Raw genomic sequence first — 18,109 nt, forward strand, 5'->3', positions numbered from 1 at the left:
AAACTGAGATTAGTGAAAATTTTCTAGGTAAAATCTTTTGGATCTGTAATTTGATATTGTTTTGAGTTTTGATTTTCAGGTATGGTTGTCTGAAATGTCATTAAGTTAATAGTCCACCAGTCAAGAGGAATACCATGAGCTGCCCAAAGGGAGTGCAGTCTCAGAACTGCTACAAGTGGATCTTGGTCCCTGGGAAAGTTCTGGGGATGATTTCGGGAGGCAAAAATGGGATCTTTTTGCTTTAGTTTCCCTATTGTGCTATTTCCCTCCTCAGCAGGAAATTTGCCCACCTGATTAATACTGAGCATGGCTTTGGTATCTTGTGAATATCATAGAACTTTCTAAATGATTCAAAATGTTTTATCTATGATTCTTACCTTGAGTCAAACAGAACTGAGACAGTTGTGTTTTTTCTCCTGTTATGCTTTTGTCAGTTCAGCCTGTACCTTCGAAGTGACAGTTTTAATATTGTTAGCAAATTGCTAGGATCAGGACAGATGAACAGTAGAAGTTTGTGTCGTTGCAATAATAAGTTATTGCTTAATACATTAATACTAAAACATCTCTGAGTTACTATAGTAATAAGCAAACATGGAAGTTCTTACTATTTTTAATCTGAATTTGTGGTCACCTCCATAGTCTAAGGAACTAGTTAAATGAGTTTAGGCTTGCCATCTCTTTGTGAATGGTTAGGTCCTTAAAGTATCTCTTTCTTTCAGGATGATATGAGAATTATATATATATATATATATATATATATATATATATATATATATATATATATATATATATATATGTATGTATGTATGTATGCTTAAAAGAGGAGGATGATGTAAAAGTGTTAAAGTTTTTAAATTTAATGGAGTAGTAAACTTTGCAAAAGGAACAAGATTAGATTGTTTTCTCTAAGAATCAGGATGCATATGGATACATAGATATCAATATAGATAACTTCCAAGTGTTTCTAATTATATACATATATATACATACAAGGTTCAAGTATGTTTTAATGACTTAAGTTCTCAAAATTAGAATAAGAATTTTATATATACAATTTCATTAATAACTTTAAAGATATATTAAAGTCATGTGTTTTATTTTTCACATGTTGAAGTCTCTCTGATAATATTAAAAGACAAAAGGGTTCATTTAATAATTGAAGCCCTCATAGATCCTTTCTTAAGGTTCTTCCTTCAGCCAAGTGAGGCTGGTAACCTGCACAACCCTCCCTCACTCAAAACAAAGTCAATTGCAAGTCATGTCATCATTTCTCTGATGGCATGGTCTTCTTCAGGAATGAAGGATGAACACAATCCTGTGAGTAGATGCAGCTGACTGAATGGGGACCCAGCTAGTTGAGTAACTCAAGTCCTCCTCTCCTGTCTGCCTCCCCCTCCCCTTCCTTCTGCTCTCCAAAAGAAGCTAAATTTGGATGGCCAAAAGATGCCCACTTGACTTGGGTTTTATTGGCTCCTTCCCTTCCCTTCCCTTCTCCTCCCCTTCCCTTCCTTTTCCCCTGTCCTGTCCTCTCATAAAACCTTAAACCTACTGAACTCTGAAACTGGGACTCCAATGGGCCCCTGCCTAAGGACTCCTCTGCACCCTGCTAGCTTTAGAGTGATAATCAATTGTAGCACTTAACCTATTTCAGAAGGTTGTTGAAAGGATCATATGAGAAAACATTTACATGCTTTACAAACTCTAAAATAATATAAAAATCCTTAGATGATGATGATGATGGTTGCCGGGAAGGCTTTTCTTTCACAAATGAATGGCATTTATTTTTCTCCTGTACTCAGATTCGACCTCATCTGGTCAGTCAACAAGAGTCTCTTCTCAATACAACTAATATCTAGGACAATTCTACAAAAATTAAAGATTAGATTATCTTACACCCTTGTTCTGTGGGATAAAATATACTACAATCTCATGAAAGAATATAAACTTCTTGCCTCCTTAGAGGCAAAAGAAGTTTCATTCTTCTTTTTGTGTTACTGGAACTATTGACAGAATGAATACAGTGCCACAGTCAAGTCAGTGGGTCCTAGGTTCAAGGCCTTCCTCTGATGCTTACTGGCTGTGTAAACCAGAGTATATTATTTGACTTCTCAGTTCTTTAGACCACTGTATCTCAAACTGTACTGAAAGAAAGCCTAAATCAGCACCACCCCAACAACAACATTTTTCTTTTTTCCATGAACATTAGGTTGCTTTTTAAAGGCATTAAAGTAATAATTTCAGATTTTACTACAAAAAATTGTAAAAGTCTGAAAATCACTGTTCTAGACAACTCAAGCTATGAGTTTCAAAGAAAGTGCAGACAGAGAGAGTTAGCAGAGGGAGTTCTCTTACCTAAGAATTCCCTATACTAATGACATGTCAGGTCTAGTCCCCATACTTAGCCTAGCATATAGTTTGTGCTTAATAAATGCTTGTTTTATTTAATGGATTGCTTAAGATTTCTTTTTTCAATAGATCCTTAGCAACATTGATGGATCAGTGGTTCTTCTTCCACTGGAGTAGATCATAAGCTATCCAAGTTTTCTTAATGTGTGTACATGTGCATGTACAGAGGTAGGTATGCTTATAAGGTATCATGGAACCATAGATTTAGAGAAGAAAAGGTCCTTAGAGATCACCTTTTCAATATCTCCTCATTTGTCTATGTGCTTTTCTAAGTCCTTCATTTTTAATCCACCCAATGAACTAACGGTCAACCCCAGTTTACATTAATATGAATTGAATCCAATTCTACTGGGAAAAAAATAATAGACTAGGATTCCTTAGAAGATGAAGGATTTCTATCTTGCTCCCGGCATACCAAATCATTCACAATCTGTCTCTGACCTACCTTTTAATATTCTGCTCTCTATTCACCTTCCTAAATGTTCTGATCTAACAAATCTGTTCTGCTGGCAGTGCCTTGAATATGTACTGAGTGTTCCTACCTCTTTGTTTCTACTTGCACTAATCATCTCTCTTGGAATCCCTCCTCATTTCTCTCCAACTATTCAAATGCCACCTAACTTATAAGACTGAGGTCAAATTCTTCTCCCATAAAGCCTTCTCAATCAACCAAGTCCAATTCAATTCAACAAACATTCATTAACTACTTTAGGACAATAAAATCACAGGAGAGGCCTAACTTAGCTTTCCTTTTTTAAGAAACTTCACCTCTGAGTGGGTTCCTGAAGAAAAGGTAAAAACAAATAAAATACATACCTGTTATGAGCTGGACTAGATGACTTTTACAATCTCTTACAACTTTCAAATCCTATAATTCTGTATCACGTGCTAGGTATATAAAAATAAAAGTAAATACTCCTTGGTCTTATTAAGCAGTTCTATTGCAGAGATACAACATGTACACAGTTTATTCGTACAATCAACACGCCTCTGTTATTAGGAAGGTTCTGAGGATCACCTGGCAGGATAAGGTACCAGACTCTGAAGCCCTTGCTCAAACCAAACTGCCAAGTATTCAAACTATGCTTCAGAGAGCGCAACTCCGATGGGCTGGCCATGTTGTTAGAATGCAAAATGTACACTTGCCAAAAAGACTATTTTATGGAGAACTTGCATGGGGCAGGCAATGACATGGTGGCCGGAAGAAATGATACAAGGACACTCTCAAGGTCTCTCTCAAGAACTTTGGATTTGACTGTGCAACATGGGAGACACTGGCATAGGACTGTTCAGCATGGTGTGCCCACATCAGAAAGGGTGCTGTGCTCTATGAGCAAAGAAGAATTGAGACAGCACAAAGTAAATGCAAGATGCACAAATTTGGGATATCCACCCCACATATTCAAACAGACCATCTGGGCCCAAGCTGTGGTAGAGCATTCCGAGCTGGTACTGGTCTGATCAGCCACAGTCAGACACACTGAAATTTTACTTTACAATGGTGATGTCATTTTGGTCCTCTTCAAAGACGAAGGACAACAACCAAGTTACCAAACCATTATGGGTCTAACGTGCCAGGCAGTGTGCTAGGAGTTGGTGATACAAATACATCATTAAATAATTCTAACCTCACAAGGAATTTAAATTATTTTGGGGATCACAACACACTCATATACATAAATATAGAATAAATATAAATAGATTTATACAAAGTAGCTAAATAGGTACTTTTGGGAGGGAGGGCATTAGAAGTTTATTACTACAAGGAAGGCTTCCTAAAAGAGGTCTCTTAATCTGAGGCTTCAAGGAAGCTAGTGAATCCTAGAGAAGGAGATGAAGGGAGAAAGAAGTCTAGATACAGGAAATAGGTTTTACAAAAGTATAGAGGCAGGAGATGGAATGTCAAGTATAGGGAACAGCAAGGAGATTAGTTGGTCTGAGTCTCACTTTCCACATGTGCAGATAAGGATAACGCTGAGCTTTTTGTTTGTTTGTTTTACTAATGGCACAGGATATTAAAGCTCAAATATGATAATGTATGTGAAGCACTTTGCAGATTTGAATGAATTCATGCAAAAGCATGAAATATTAACTATATATCATGTGCTGTGCCAGGTGCCAGGGGTGCAAAAAGAAAAATGAAACAGTCCTTATATTCAAAAGGCTTGAATTATAATGGGAAGGAGGTGAAGTGAAGGGGAAATAATACCTGAACCTTCAGGGTTCAAGCTGCAGGGTAGATTGAAAAGACCTGATGGTCGTTGTATTCAGGGACAAGACAAATTACAAGGCCCAGGGATTGTTAAGGTGCTTCTATTCAGAGGACACAGTGGCAGGGCAGATGGTAAAGTCTTGGGCAGTTTTATCTTAGGAAAAAGAAGGGCTGGGTTTCCATGTCAGAGTAGATCATGTCTGTCTGTTCTACACTGAGCTCCTCTTCCCTGGCAATCGTAGAATACTGACTATTCATGATGTTCCTTTGGTGATTAATCAAACACTACCTTGAAACAGCTTTTGATTTGTACTGAATTATCATTTACCTCTCAAATTATTATCAAATTTTGTACTTATAGTAAATAAAGAGATTTGTTGGGTTCATTTCAATCTTATTCTCTTTAAAATCCAGGGCAACTTTTGGTACCCTAGTAATCTAGGGGGAAAGTCCAAATTCATTCATTCAACAAGTATTTATTTGGTGCTCACTTTATGTAGAACACTGCGTCATGAAACCAATAGCAATTAGGGCAGTGTCACTGAATTACAGAACGCATGGGGAGGAATAGGGTGTCATAAGCCTGGAAAGGCAAGAAGAGCCAGTTTGCAACAGAGGCGGACAAAGCTTTCTAAGCATTAATTGCTTAAGTATTATTGAGAAATAGGGTTTTTTTGTTTTGTTTTTGTTAAGTCAAATGCGTTGTCCATAGTCCTTTCGAAACAGCAACTATTTGCAGGCAAAGTCACCCATACCACTTCCTATCTTTTAGACATGGAAGGATGATATTTTTGATCTGTCTCCAACAATGCAATAAAAAAGAAAAAAACATTTATTAAGCACCTACTATGTGCCAGATACTATGCTAAATGCTGGGGTTACAATTAATCAAAAGAAAGACAGTTGTTGCCCTCAAGGAATTTATAATCTAAAGGGTAAGACAACAGACAAAAGTAGATAAGAAAACAGACAAGGGAACAGGAGGACAAGCTATCAGGAGGTAACTTGTTCTATGGATTTGAAACCAAGCAGGACAAATGAGGCAAAATATAGTGACCAAAGTTAGATCAAGCTTCTGCCTTCTATAAAAGAAGACATTGGGAGGAGTTTGATACACAACCTTCCAAGCCTCCAATCAGAGGAGAGAGGAGGCTGAGGGAGGCCTGATCAATCAAGGCTTAAGTTAGCTGCATAGAGGTGAGATCGGAAGTGAGCTTATCCTGAAAGGGGCATCTTGTAGAGCTGAAACCAGGCAGGGCAGCATACGCAAAGTGGAGTGAGCATACAAGCAGCCTTGTATGCTCATCCAGTTTGTGTTCCAATCAAACTAAGCAGTCAGATTGGTGGATCTTGAGGCTGCATGAACTCATTATATTCTCTCTTGAAAGATAAACATGCACTCTACTGACCTAAACAAGAGAAACATCTGGTTAGAGTCATGCATCAGTGTTTGGCTGAGCTCAGCAACAGGGAGGTTTAGTGTGTGCATTAGCCATCCTTGTGCAACCACCACATATCATTATTAGTCAGTGTGTTGCATTATGGAGATTACCAGCCATGGGAATAACTAAATTGGACAGATCTCCATAAACAAGCTTTCATGATACTATCATACAGTCCCAAAGTTTGAAGATGTTGTTTTTCAAAGGATTTATTTTTGTACAGTACACACAATCATAATGTTATTGGAGGTATGTAATTAGTTCTTTCTGAATTTTTAGGTAGGTAGCAATACTCACTACCTCCCTAAGGCATATTTTGAAGACTTCACATAAAAGTATACTAACATCTTCTAATAAAAATTGCCTATAAGGATCTGTCTATATACATAAATTTGTGTGTGAGTATACATACATATATATAAACACTTATATGTGACAAAGTATTATCAGATCTGTATAATATAAAAGGATATAATATAAAATCAAAAAATATTACTCTAGGGTCATTTTACATCAGACAAAGAATTTTGTCTTTTTTAAAAATAAATGTAACAAGGAAAAGAGACCAAAAACTCTGGAAAATTTCATGATAGTCTTCTAAGTTATGCTTCATATGGTCGTAAATTCAGAGCTGTCTGCCATTCCTGGAATACACTCCCTTCTAACCTCTGCTTCATAGAATCCCTTGCTTCTTTCAAAATGCAGCTCAAGTACTACCTTTTTCAAAGAAGACTTTTCTGATTTCTCCAACTCTTTTCTTCCCAACTTTCTTATATATTTAGCTATACTGTTTTTAATTACAGCCACTAACCTTTATATAATACTTCAAGGATTGAAAAGAACTATAAATATTTCATTTAATTCTCACAATAACTCTGGGAGATGTGTCATTATTATCCCCGTTTTTACAGTGGGAAAACAGGCAGACTGAAATTAAATGGCTTTCCCAGAGGAAGCAGTTAAGTGACTTGCTCAGGGTCAAACGGTTGATAAGGATCTGAGACCAGATTTGAACTCATGAAGATGAGTCTCCATGATTCCAGACCTAGAACTCTATCCTCCACACCACCTACTTGGCATCTAGTAAGAGCTTAACAATTTTCATTCATTCATTCTGTGAAGGTCTACCTATAGATATGTAAAGAGAATGGGTGATGTCTCTGTTATAATCCGAGGGAAAAGAGAAAAGGTCTCATCTACCCTCCAGCTGATGTCTTCATCAGATTATTTTGTTTAATGCTTTGCAAGGAATAGTTGGCTGAAGCATATCACTGTCATCTAAAACTGTGGCCAGAGAAATGAAGTAAATCGGCCACATTCAAAATGAAATCTTCTGTCACCAAAGTTAATGTTGCTTCTACCACCATGAGTCATTTCCGGGAACACCAGTTACCAAAATTCAATAGGCCCAGAGAGGCTCAGATACAATCCACTTGTTTTTAATGAGAAACTACATGTGTACCTGCCAACTTAAATAGAAATAAACCACTGAGAATACAAATATTCAAAGAGAAGAAATGTTTTGGAGTGAATGCTGGATTGGAAGTCAGGAGATCTTTCTGCAAATTCTTCCTCCAGCTCTATTCTGCCTTAGTTTTCTCATCTGTAAAATGGGAAAATGATATCTTATTGGAAGTAAAGTACAAATGTGGGTTAATACTATTATAAATGCTTGTCAAGTTATTGATAAACTAAATGTCTGTGTCACTTGACTCAAGAAAAGTAACATGTTTTAAAAGTTCCTGTACTCTGAGACTGTCATAGAGTAACAGCTGCGACATTTATGTAGGATTTTTTAAATTTAATTTTGTTTATTTTTGTTAAATTTTAAGTTCCAAACTGCCTCCCTTTCTCCTTCCCTCCATCCCACCCTGCACTAGAGAGGGTAAGCATTTCACACACACACACACACACACACACACACACACACACACACACACACACACACACTGTGAAACCATACTATTAAACTCCTATTTATCAATTCATCATCTAGAGGTGGGTAGCATCTTCTTCATAAGTCTTCTGTAGTTAATTTGAATATTCATAATACTCACAATGTTAGTCATTCACAGTAATTTTTCAAACAATAATGTTTTTTCCTGAATACTATATTCTCTTGGTTCTATGTACTCCATTTCATTATTTCACATGTCTTTCCATGTTTTTTCTAAAATCAACCTGCTCACCAGGTTATAGCACACCAGTATTCCATCACACTAATATACCATAACTTGTTCAGTCATTCCTCAGTTGATGGGCATCCCCTCAATTTCCAGTTGTTTGCTACCACAAAGAAAGTTGCTATAAATATTTTAGAATGTATTGGCTCTTTTCTTTTTTTTTACCTGATAACCTTGAGAAACAAACGTATTAGTAGTATTTCTGGGTCAAAGGGAATATACAGCTTTATAAACTTTGGGCATAATCCTAGATTGCTTTCAAAATGGTTGGATCAGTTCACAGTTCCACCAACGGTGTATTAGTGTCCCAATTTTTCCCCATCCCTGATCTATGTAGCTTTAATTTGTTCATCAAAAAACCCTTGTTCATATCCTTTGAGCATTTAGCAATTAGGGAATGATTCATTCTTATAATTTTAACAAAGTTCTCTATATATTTGAGATATGAGACTTTTCTGAAAAACTGTCTATAATTTTTTTCCAATTTTTTGCTTTCCTTCTTATTTCGACTAGATTGGATTTTGGGGGGTAAAATCTTTTTAATTTAAAGTAACCAAAATTATCCATTTCATATCTCACAACTCTTTTTATTCCTTGTTTATTCATAAATTCTTCTCCTAACCGTACATCTGATAGGTAATGTGTCCCATGTTCTAAATACTTTAAGGTTTGCACAGTGCTTTACAAATATCTCATTTTATCCTCACAAAAACCTAGGGAGGTAGATGCTATTATTGTGCCCATTTTATAGGTGGAAAAACTGAAGCAGACAGATATTAAGTGACTTAGCCAAGGTCCCACAGCTAGTAAATGTCTCTAAGACTGCATCTGAATTTACTCAGGCATTCTTGACAGTAAAAGAACAAAATGTTGGCTATGGAGTTGGAGGACCTGGGTTCAGATCTTACATCTTATATTTACCACCTTTTTGACTTTGAGCAGATCATCTTATGCCCTGTATCTCCTTGCATCTGTTTCCTAAAATGGAAAATGAAAGGATTGGACTAGATGGTTTCCCAATTCCTCTCCACTTCTAGATCTATAATCTTATGATATAAAACTTGACGTACTTGTTTGTTTTGAACTCTTGCTTCCCGGAAATTTGACCCTTGTGTTTGAATGATAAGAGAACTCTGGAAAGCAGAGATACAATTGTGCCACTCAACAGAATGAACTTAGATGAAATTGAGAGTATTCTGCCTTGAGTGAAGCATTCCTCATTGCAAGCTGGTTGAAAGGGGTACTGTATACTCCTTTAGAAGTCATTGGAAGACAATAAACATGCAATGCGGTAGAAAGAAAATTGCACTGAAACTGGCTTCTACTTCCATCTCTGGCATAAACTCAGCTTGAGACAGGGTGGTGCTATGGAAAGACCATGGTTTTTGGAATCGAGGAATCTGACTTCAAATCCCTCCTTTGATATTTATGCTTTGAGTAACTTTGGGAAAGTCAATTAACCTCCCTAGATCTCAGTTTTCTTATTTGTAAAATAAAGGGGTTGGATTAGGTAGACCCTAAGGGCCCTTCTAACTCTAATGTTCTTATGCTCTATTTTTTAAGAAATGATCATCAAGATCATCAGATTTTTGAAATAATTGAGCTAAATTTTATTAGATTAGAATTATTGCGTTAGTTTTAGATTAGATTAGATTTATTAGATTAATTTGAATTTTAATCTATTAATAAACACTTATTAAGTATCTACTATTTGCTCAACACTGTGCCTAAGAAGACACAAAAGAAGGGAAGCTCCTACCTTCAAAGAGCATACAATCTACTTTTAGAGACAACAAAGAAACAGATATAAACAAACAGATTCTATAAAGGATAAATAAGAAGTGATTAACAGAGGGAAGACACTAGAATTAGGATGGGTTGTAGAAGGCTTCTGGTAGAAGACCGGATTTTTTTTTAAAAGAATATTTCATCTTTTCTACATCTCCATACCTCCTAAAACTTTGTTTTCAAAATATTAAAAAGAGTGCAGAGTAGGTTAAAAATAATGCTTGATGATGCATGTATGACTTCCAGTCTATGTATCTACCAAAAACAAAATAGTCATAAAGGCAAGAGGGGCAAAATATTATAAAAGGAAAGATATTTTTGATATGACATTTAAAAATTTTAATAAACTGCTCTTTCATTTCTAATAATGCACTCCAGAACTTGGAGTCACCCAATTTTTGACAAATCTAGTATTCTTTTAGGATATAAACATAAATTTAAAGTCAAAGCTCTCTTAGGAAAATATTAAACCATTTGTGCACTGTTCCTGAATCAAATTGAATTGGAATGATTGAGTTATTAAATAGCAAAGAATATTTCATTTGTTACTGAAATCTAGCCAATCCAAATATATCTTTATATCCTTCCAACTTCACAAATGTGGAAACCGAGACATGAGCGTACAAATGACAGAGTTGCCTCTTTCATCTAGTAAGCCAGCAACAAATCCACAACAAAACATCTGTCTTTGGGTCTTGGAGTCACCAATCTCATGAGCTACACTGGATCTTTTCATAGAGTTAACTCAAGGGTGAAAGACCAATCTTCTAGCCCAAAGAATGATGCATGACTATTGAAATGCCAGTTTTCAGCATGGCTCAGTTTAACACAAGGACAATTCCAAAGACAGTGTCAGTGTTAGGAATTTTGGCTAGCAATTCCTTGCTGCTGTCAGAGCATTTAAAGAAGGATCAAAAGCATTTAAAAAATGATTTTAACTCCTTTCCATCTCCTGTCTCCCATTCTACGAGCCAATAGCATGAATATCATGGGCCAGGTCAAAAGGCCTGAGTACTAATCAGAATACCAATAATTTAATGTACTGTTCCATCTGTATTTTAAAATGTGATTTTCAATGTCATACCACAATGGAGCAGAAACTCAGGACCTGCATATATTATTACATGTTAGATTTTTGTGTAGCATTTTGTAGTTTTCAAAGAGATTAGGAAAGAAAGCACAGAGAGGGAGAACATATTTGACTTGTTCCTTCAAAAGCCACAAAGTGCTTGAGATTGGTTAGTATGATGTTTTAGAGAGCTAGAAAATATTGTATTTGCCAGAAGGATTAAATGCCTTCCTAACTCTATATGCATAAGCAATGTTTGTTCTGCATATGAACATGGTTCAGACTGTAATAGTTAAATAAATTGGTAAAGGATGTAAAAGATTGCCATACTCATAGATAAGCAATACGATTCCTGAAAAAAGTAAGAAAAGACCTTTTTTAATAAAAAGTCTACATATACATGTATGTACATATACACGTACATACATACACACATGTGTGTTTGGAAGAAGTTTGGAACAGACAGTGAACTGCGGAATAAATATGAAAACTTAAATCATCTTGTAAGAGATGAAAAGTGAAGTCATTTGTATGTGAATAATTTGATGTTTTAAAGGTGTAGGAAAATAACTTTCATTTATTAAAAGCTTAAAAAATGTTAGCATGAAGAAACACCATTTTCAAGGACACAGGATGTGATGGAGGACCACTTTGAGAACTGATTAATGACTGCAACTAAAAGGCATTAAGTCTCTTAGCTCATACCCATAACACTGTTGTAAGACTTGAGGGTATTTTTTTTTTAATGAAAAGGCATATATCCATTTGGAAACTAAAGATTAGAAAAGGTTGATTGATTTCACAAGGAAAATATGGTGAGTTGTTATCTCATAAGTGAAAAGTGAGTCACTGAGTGCAATGAAGCTTTGATTTAAGCCCGAGAAAGTAACCTAGAGGCAGGAGTCTGAGAATGAATATATGATTAAAAGACTGAAAAATCTGGTAGAAATAAAAGACTCATCAGGGAGGTAAAAGGCTAGTTTGTGGAGTCATTTGACTTAACCAGAAATAGGAGCAGTCAGGGGACAAGAAAGCTTCTGCTGTACTTCTTATTGGTTGAATAAATATCTAGGGTCATTAGAAGATAACTTTAGTTCCAAGCTATTTCTCTTCAGTACCACCTAGAGATTCAGAAAGGGAAAATCTCTCAGAAGTACCTGTGACTCTTATCTTTCTGGTCTGAGAAAGAAAAACAGGAAGGAGAAAGATAGGTTTGGCAGTTTGCTATATAAGAACTGGATGACACAGAATCTTGGTTAGTAAAGAGGCAGTTGAGTTGATATTCCTTGCCCAGAGTCAGATTGTGATGTTTTACTTTTTACTTCGATGTTGTGGGATGATACAGAATTCTGGAAATCAGCAGATGGTCCAGCTGGCCTGAAAGGTCCAGAGAGATCCAGCTAGATGAGCTCTGCAGTTCTCCGGTTTAAAAGTTACTGCTATCAATTCAATAGTGTAACACTTTTCCAATTTACTGTTAAGGAGCATTCTAATTTGAAAGAGCTTGTAAATGCTCTGTAAATTCAAGAGAAGAGATGAGAATTTGCTTATCTAAAAGGTGGTGAGTAGGGAAGATGCATTCGGTAGCAGATATACATGTAGGAGCCTAAGAGAATTTGAGTGTAATTGAATAGTGGTGTTCTTCCTCTTAAAACCCATACCTCCAAGCGTAAGAACAAGTTGGGGTGAATGAGACAGACTAAAGGGTGAGTAGGTGTCTACACAACTATGTTAGAGGTATAAAGCACTAAAGTGGGTATAGATAACCCTGTACAAAATGCATTATGCTGTCCCATGTTCCATCCTTTTTAGGGTTCATTTTTTTACCAATATTGATTTATATGTTCCTCTTATCTTTTTCCATTACTTTTAACTTTTTTAGTACTGATTCAAATAAAGAAGTTTCTGCTCTTAGCTACTGAATTGAATGCTTCCCTTCTTTAAAAGACTTAGCAGTATAGATTAAAGTTTAGGTAGAAAGAAGGTGATAAGGAAGGGCTAGAAAAAAGCCATTTGGCCTCTGACATTCTAATGTGCGTTTTTCTTTCTTTCTATTTACAATACCACTAAAACCTTACTTAATGCCATTCTTTGCCCCCACCAAACTCTACATGACGTGTTATCAAAAGGGCAAAATTTGTTTTTGTTTTCAGTTTATTCACCTCCCTTCTTTTTTTCTTTTACTTAATTTTTTTAAATAAGTGAGGTTTTTTGTTTTTTTTTAACATCATTGTGATTTCTAGAAATATCCTCTTCCCGATCCTCTCTTTCAAAGTAAATCCTCATTTTTAACTGATAAAAACAACTAATACTTCATCAGAATCCATCTGACAATATATACAACATTTGCTTGATTCATCGGTCACTTGGCTTTCTGAAGTAAGGAGGAAGGCATGTTTCATTAAGCGGTTACAAAATCTCCCAGGCAGTTATTGGACTTTCACTTACTCAGAGTTCACCTTCCTTTTAATGGTTTTTTTAACATGAGATTATTGTAGTTTCTGCATTTTTTGATTCTGCTTATTTCACTGCGCATAATAGAACCATAAATTTAGAGCTTCAAGAGTACTTATGGGCCACCGAGGCCCATTAACTGCTTTTACAGATGAGAAAACAGATTCAGATAAGTTGATTTTACAATATCACACACATAGTTTTATATATATATATATATATATATATATATATACACATATATATGCAATTTATGTGTGTTTGTATATACACATATGTATTTGTGTGTTGTATATGTACATATACAGAGGGGGGAAGTGTGTGTATCGATATACAGACACATATGGCAAAACTGCACATATCAAAGAAAGTAATTGTATGTTTATCGAAATTTTTTTTAAAAATTGAGTGATTCTTTCAAAGAACCCAGAGCAGGGCAGTTACCATATGAACTATTCAGCATGTTTGGATAGCAATACACTACAAAAGAAATCAGTGTTTCCAGTAGATAGGGCTGCATAAGGTCATGTACATGAGGATGGAGGCATTTTTGTATTGTTGGGATTTTTTTTTTAATTTCTTAGGAAAAAATAAAACTAATGCTTTGAGATGTACTGACAAAGTAAAGCATCACTAGATTAAATAATACCAAAAACAAAAGGTGTAAGTAGGATTAATGCGTATAATTATGGATATAAATCATGGATAGAACTGTGGATTTTGCATTTTCTTTCATTAAATTCATGTAACAAGTCTTCTGCATTCACCCTCCCAACTCACACTTGCAGGGTGAGTCTCTAGTGAGGTGCTAACTATAATTCTCTCCAGTGTTCAGAGAATAAGGGACAAAAAAAATGAGGGAAGAGATGTTGGAAACATAATATTATCAGATAACAAAATAGAATATAAAATAGTAATAATGAAAACCACGAAAATAAATCAGTGGAGCAGACTAGATAAATAGAACTAGAAAGAATTCAAAACAATAGCCCAGTTGTTTTTTGTCTTTTTTTTATAAACTGAAGAACATAAATTACTATGAAAGGACTCTCATTTTAACAAGAACTTGGGTGAAAATTAGACAGCAATTTTCTTGAAGATTTACAGTCGTTTGAATATCTTTTAGTACCTTTTCTTCAAGTTCAATATTCTGTTTTTTTTGTAGAGCTCCCATGTATTCTTCCAGTCTTGCATTTTTTCTATTAATTTTCCTTCTGCCTATAGCTCTTTTGTTTTGTTTTGTTTTGCATTCCATTTTTGCCATTCATTATCCCCCCAGAGAATCTACTATTGTGGAGAATGTTTTTGTCTTTTGTGCTAACTTAATACCCTCTTGTTAAACTTGTTGAGTTCTTCCCTGAGACATATCTTTGCTCACTTATTTTTTCGACATTTTCATTTAATTCTCTGATTGCTCTTTAGAACCATTCCATTGGCTGGTGAATTGCACCAGTCTCTTTTTAGGGCATCTTACCAAATATTTTAAAATAATTCCTTCATCTTCCTCAGGGTATTTTGACTCATTTTCCTGGGATACCATTTGGTGTTATGAAATGAATCCTGGATTCAAAGGCAGAGGACCAGTGGTCAAGTTATAACTAATATATACATATATATATATACACATATATATACACACACATGTATGTATATACTCATACACACACACACACACATAGCAAAAGTTATATATAACTTTTGTGTCTCTCAGCAAGCCATTTAACCTCTTGGGTCCTTAGTGCTCACATCTATAAAATGATGAAGTTTCCCTTTCAGTTGTAGCTCTAATATTCTAGGATGCTTTCCTGTGAAGTAACCATGTATTAATATTTTTCTTTGATTAATTGCTTCTTTCTTCCCTTTCAATTGTTTTTTATCAGTCACGCTGCTGGTGTTTTGTGGCATCCTTGCTATAAATGATCTTGTGAACAATTTTACCCATTTGTAGGTACAGGATTGTTGTATCCCTCCCTAACCCCTATATGACTATTCTTTATTCTCTCGGATCACTAGGATTGTATAAGACCTGAGGATCTCAAGAAATGAAGTTGACCAATAAGAATATTGTTAAAGGGAGATGCTAAAAGAGACAGCTATCTTTTAGCTGTCTTGGACCTTTCTGAAAGACAGAATTCCCTCTCAGAATAATTTTTGAATGTATAACATAAATGACATAGAATTACTAAGGAAATCAATTATTTTTAGATAGTTAACAAAATATAAATTTAAAATTCACGGATCACAGATTAATAACCCCTGCTCTAATAATGCCATGGTAAACACTTAATAAATTATGGTTCACTTGATTAAAAGGTCACTGAAATTGGGTAGATCCCCAAATTTCCCAGTCCAATTCTTCTAGTTTCCTTTCCTCTTGGCTAGCTAGTTTCTTTAATCCTTAGGTTAAAATCGGGTCATAGTAAGATTCAAAGCCTTTATTTCCAAAAGCATATAGGGATCGTTTCCTGGGACACTGCTGAAGGGAAATTACAATAAACTTTTGTGACTGGGTCTCTTTCTTTATCTTTCTCTGAGTCTAGAGGTAGAGTATCTATTTTCCCTTATACGTATGTAAATTTTGGAAATGCCACAGGATTTGGGGGTCTCGCCTTTCTCTACAATCTTCTCTTTATGCTCCATAGTCCTTTATAGCTGTTTACTTCCCTCCCTCTCAAGCCTCAGGATTCATGAGATGCGTGGTTCCCAGGCTACCTTGCTTAAGAATATCTCCAGAGAAAGTGCAAATATAGCGATTATAAGGGCCAGTGCTTTAAACAGAAGCTACCATGACAGATATATCACCACCCATCTCTTGGGGCCTTTGGGACACTTCAGCAGGAGTACCCTTGCTCACTTAGAGCAAAAAGTCAATGAAATGGTCTTTTATTTTTCCTGCAAGGATAACTTTAGAGTTAGATCTTTCAGTGTTCCTTTTCCTGTCGTTTTTAATGTTGTATTGGGGATACTATTCTTATTTATTTGAAGTGATAAGGAGAGAGCTTGACTTCTAGCTTATAACTCACTCCAACATCTTCCTCAGATTCCTCCTTGCCTTCGCTCTGGCAAGTTCCCCAGGCTAACCATTGAAAAATAAGAGTTTTCATTTCTCTTACTAACTTCAGTCAATTTATAATGTTGGCTATAGTAGTGACTTCATAGACTATCGGGTTACACAGAGGTTTTCTTATAAGATTCCTCAGAGAACACCTATTAAAAACAAAGGAATAATGTAATAGAACAAGAAGATCTCTACTTTTTTTTGCTTTTGGAGCATGACCATACCTACTGGTGAATTCGGCAGTTATTTCACAGAAACCAAGGAAACTCTCCCCCTCATAGCCTAAATTATATGTTCTACCAGATAAGATGTTAGACTTGTAATCTATTTTCAAATTCTAGATGAGCCATTTATTAGATTGATGATAGCAGGCAAGTCATTTAATATCTTTACTAGAAATCTCATTATCTTGCAAAATAATATCAACCCAGGTGCTCACATTATCAGTACCCTCTACCCCAAAACCTTTCTGATTGGAAAATGGAGCAGAGTTCCTTTCCAAACATCCCTCTAAAGACAAGTAAACAGAACATCCTTTCATTTCCTACTTGAACACACTCTTTTGGATTTCCACATCTGCCCCCATGCCTGGTACCTTCCCTTCACCCTCAACCCTCATTTTCATCTTTCTTTTGTGTGTTCTCTTTCCCCATTAGATTCTAATCTTCTTGAGGTCAAGTAGTTTCTTTTTTACATTTGTAACCCCAGCATTTAGCACAGTACTTGGGCAACAGTGGATATTTAATAAATGTGTATTTTGCCTCTCCCTAAGTGAGCACCTGCAAAGACCTTGGCCTAAAGGGCCCAAAGTCTCCCAGTGCATCCTGCGTTATCTCCAGTCATCTTGAGGAGCATCAAGTCTCTGGATTCAGATGGCTCCGGAGAAGAAGTGAGGCTGGTGACCTGCACAGCCCTCCTTCATTCAAAACAAAGTCAAGTGCAAGTCATGCCATCATTTCTCTGACGCCATGGTCTTCTTCAGCAACGAAGGATGAACGCAATTGACTGACTAATTCAGTAGACTTTTTGAGCTTCAGGTTTCTCCTTTGTAGAATGGAGTTGATTTTACCCCCCCTGCCCCCCCTACACAATACACATACATGCATAGATACATACATATATGTATACACACACAAACACATACATATTATGTATGTATGTATTAAAAATCAATTAACAAACATTTTTAAGTGCCTGTTATATGCCAAGAACTGTGCTAGGAGGTAGAAATAGTAAGACAAAACTGAAGGAGTCCTTTGCTCTCAAGAATATTTCATTTTGCTGGGATATAAAATGTATAGGTAGAAAGAAAGAAAGAAAGAGAGAAAGAAAGAAAGAAAGAAAGAAAGAAAGAAAGAAAGAAAGAAAGAAAGAAAGAAAGAAAGAAAGAAAGGGAGGGAGGGAGGGAGGAAGGAAGGAAGGAAGGAAGGAAGGAAGGAAGGAAGGAAGGAAGGAAGGAAGGAAGGAAGAAAGAAAGAAAGAAAGAAAGAAAGAAAG

At 35.8% G+C, this 18,109-nt stretch overlaps 1 long non-coding RNA gene across 2 annotated transcripts in view; it reads left to right on the forward strand.

The window, feature by feature from the left end:
* LOC140526460 (uncharacterized) overlaps positions 1-18,005 on the forward strand; it is a 323,763-nt gene extending 305,758 nt beyond the window's left edge. For both annotated transcript variants that reach the window (XR_011974380.1, XR_011974381.1), the window contains one exon: positions 17,385-18,005. This is a non-coding gene — a long non-coding RNA (uncharacterized lncRNA). The remainder of the gene's footprint in view (positions 1-17,384) is intronic.
* The last annotated feature ends 104 nt before the right edge of the window (positions 18,006-18,109 follow it).

The sequence above is a fragment of the Notamacropus eugenii genome, chromosome 2, assembly GCF_028372415.1.
Source record: "Notamacropus eugenii isolate mMacEug1 chromosome 2, mMacEug1.pri_v2, whole genome shotgun sequence".
In the NCBI taxonomy this organism is placed as follows: Eukaryota; Metazoa; Chordata; class Mammalia; order Diprotodontia; family Macropodidae; genus Notamacropus; species Notamacropus eugenii.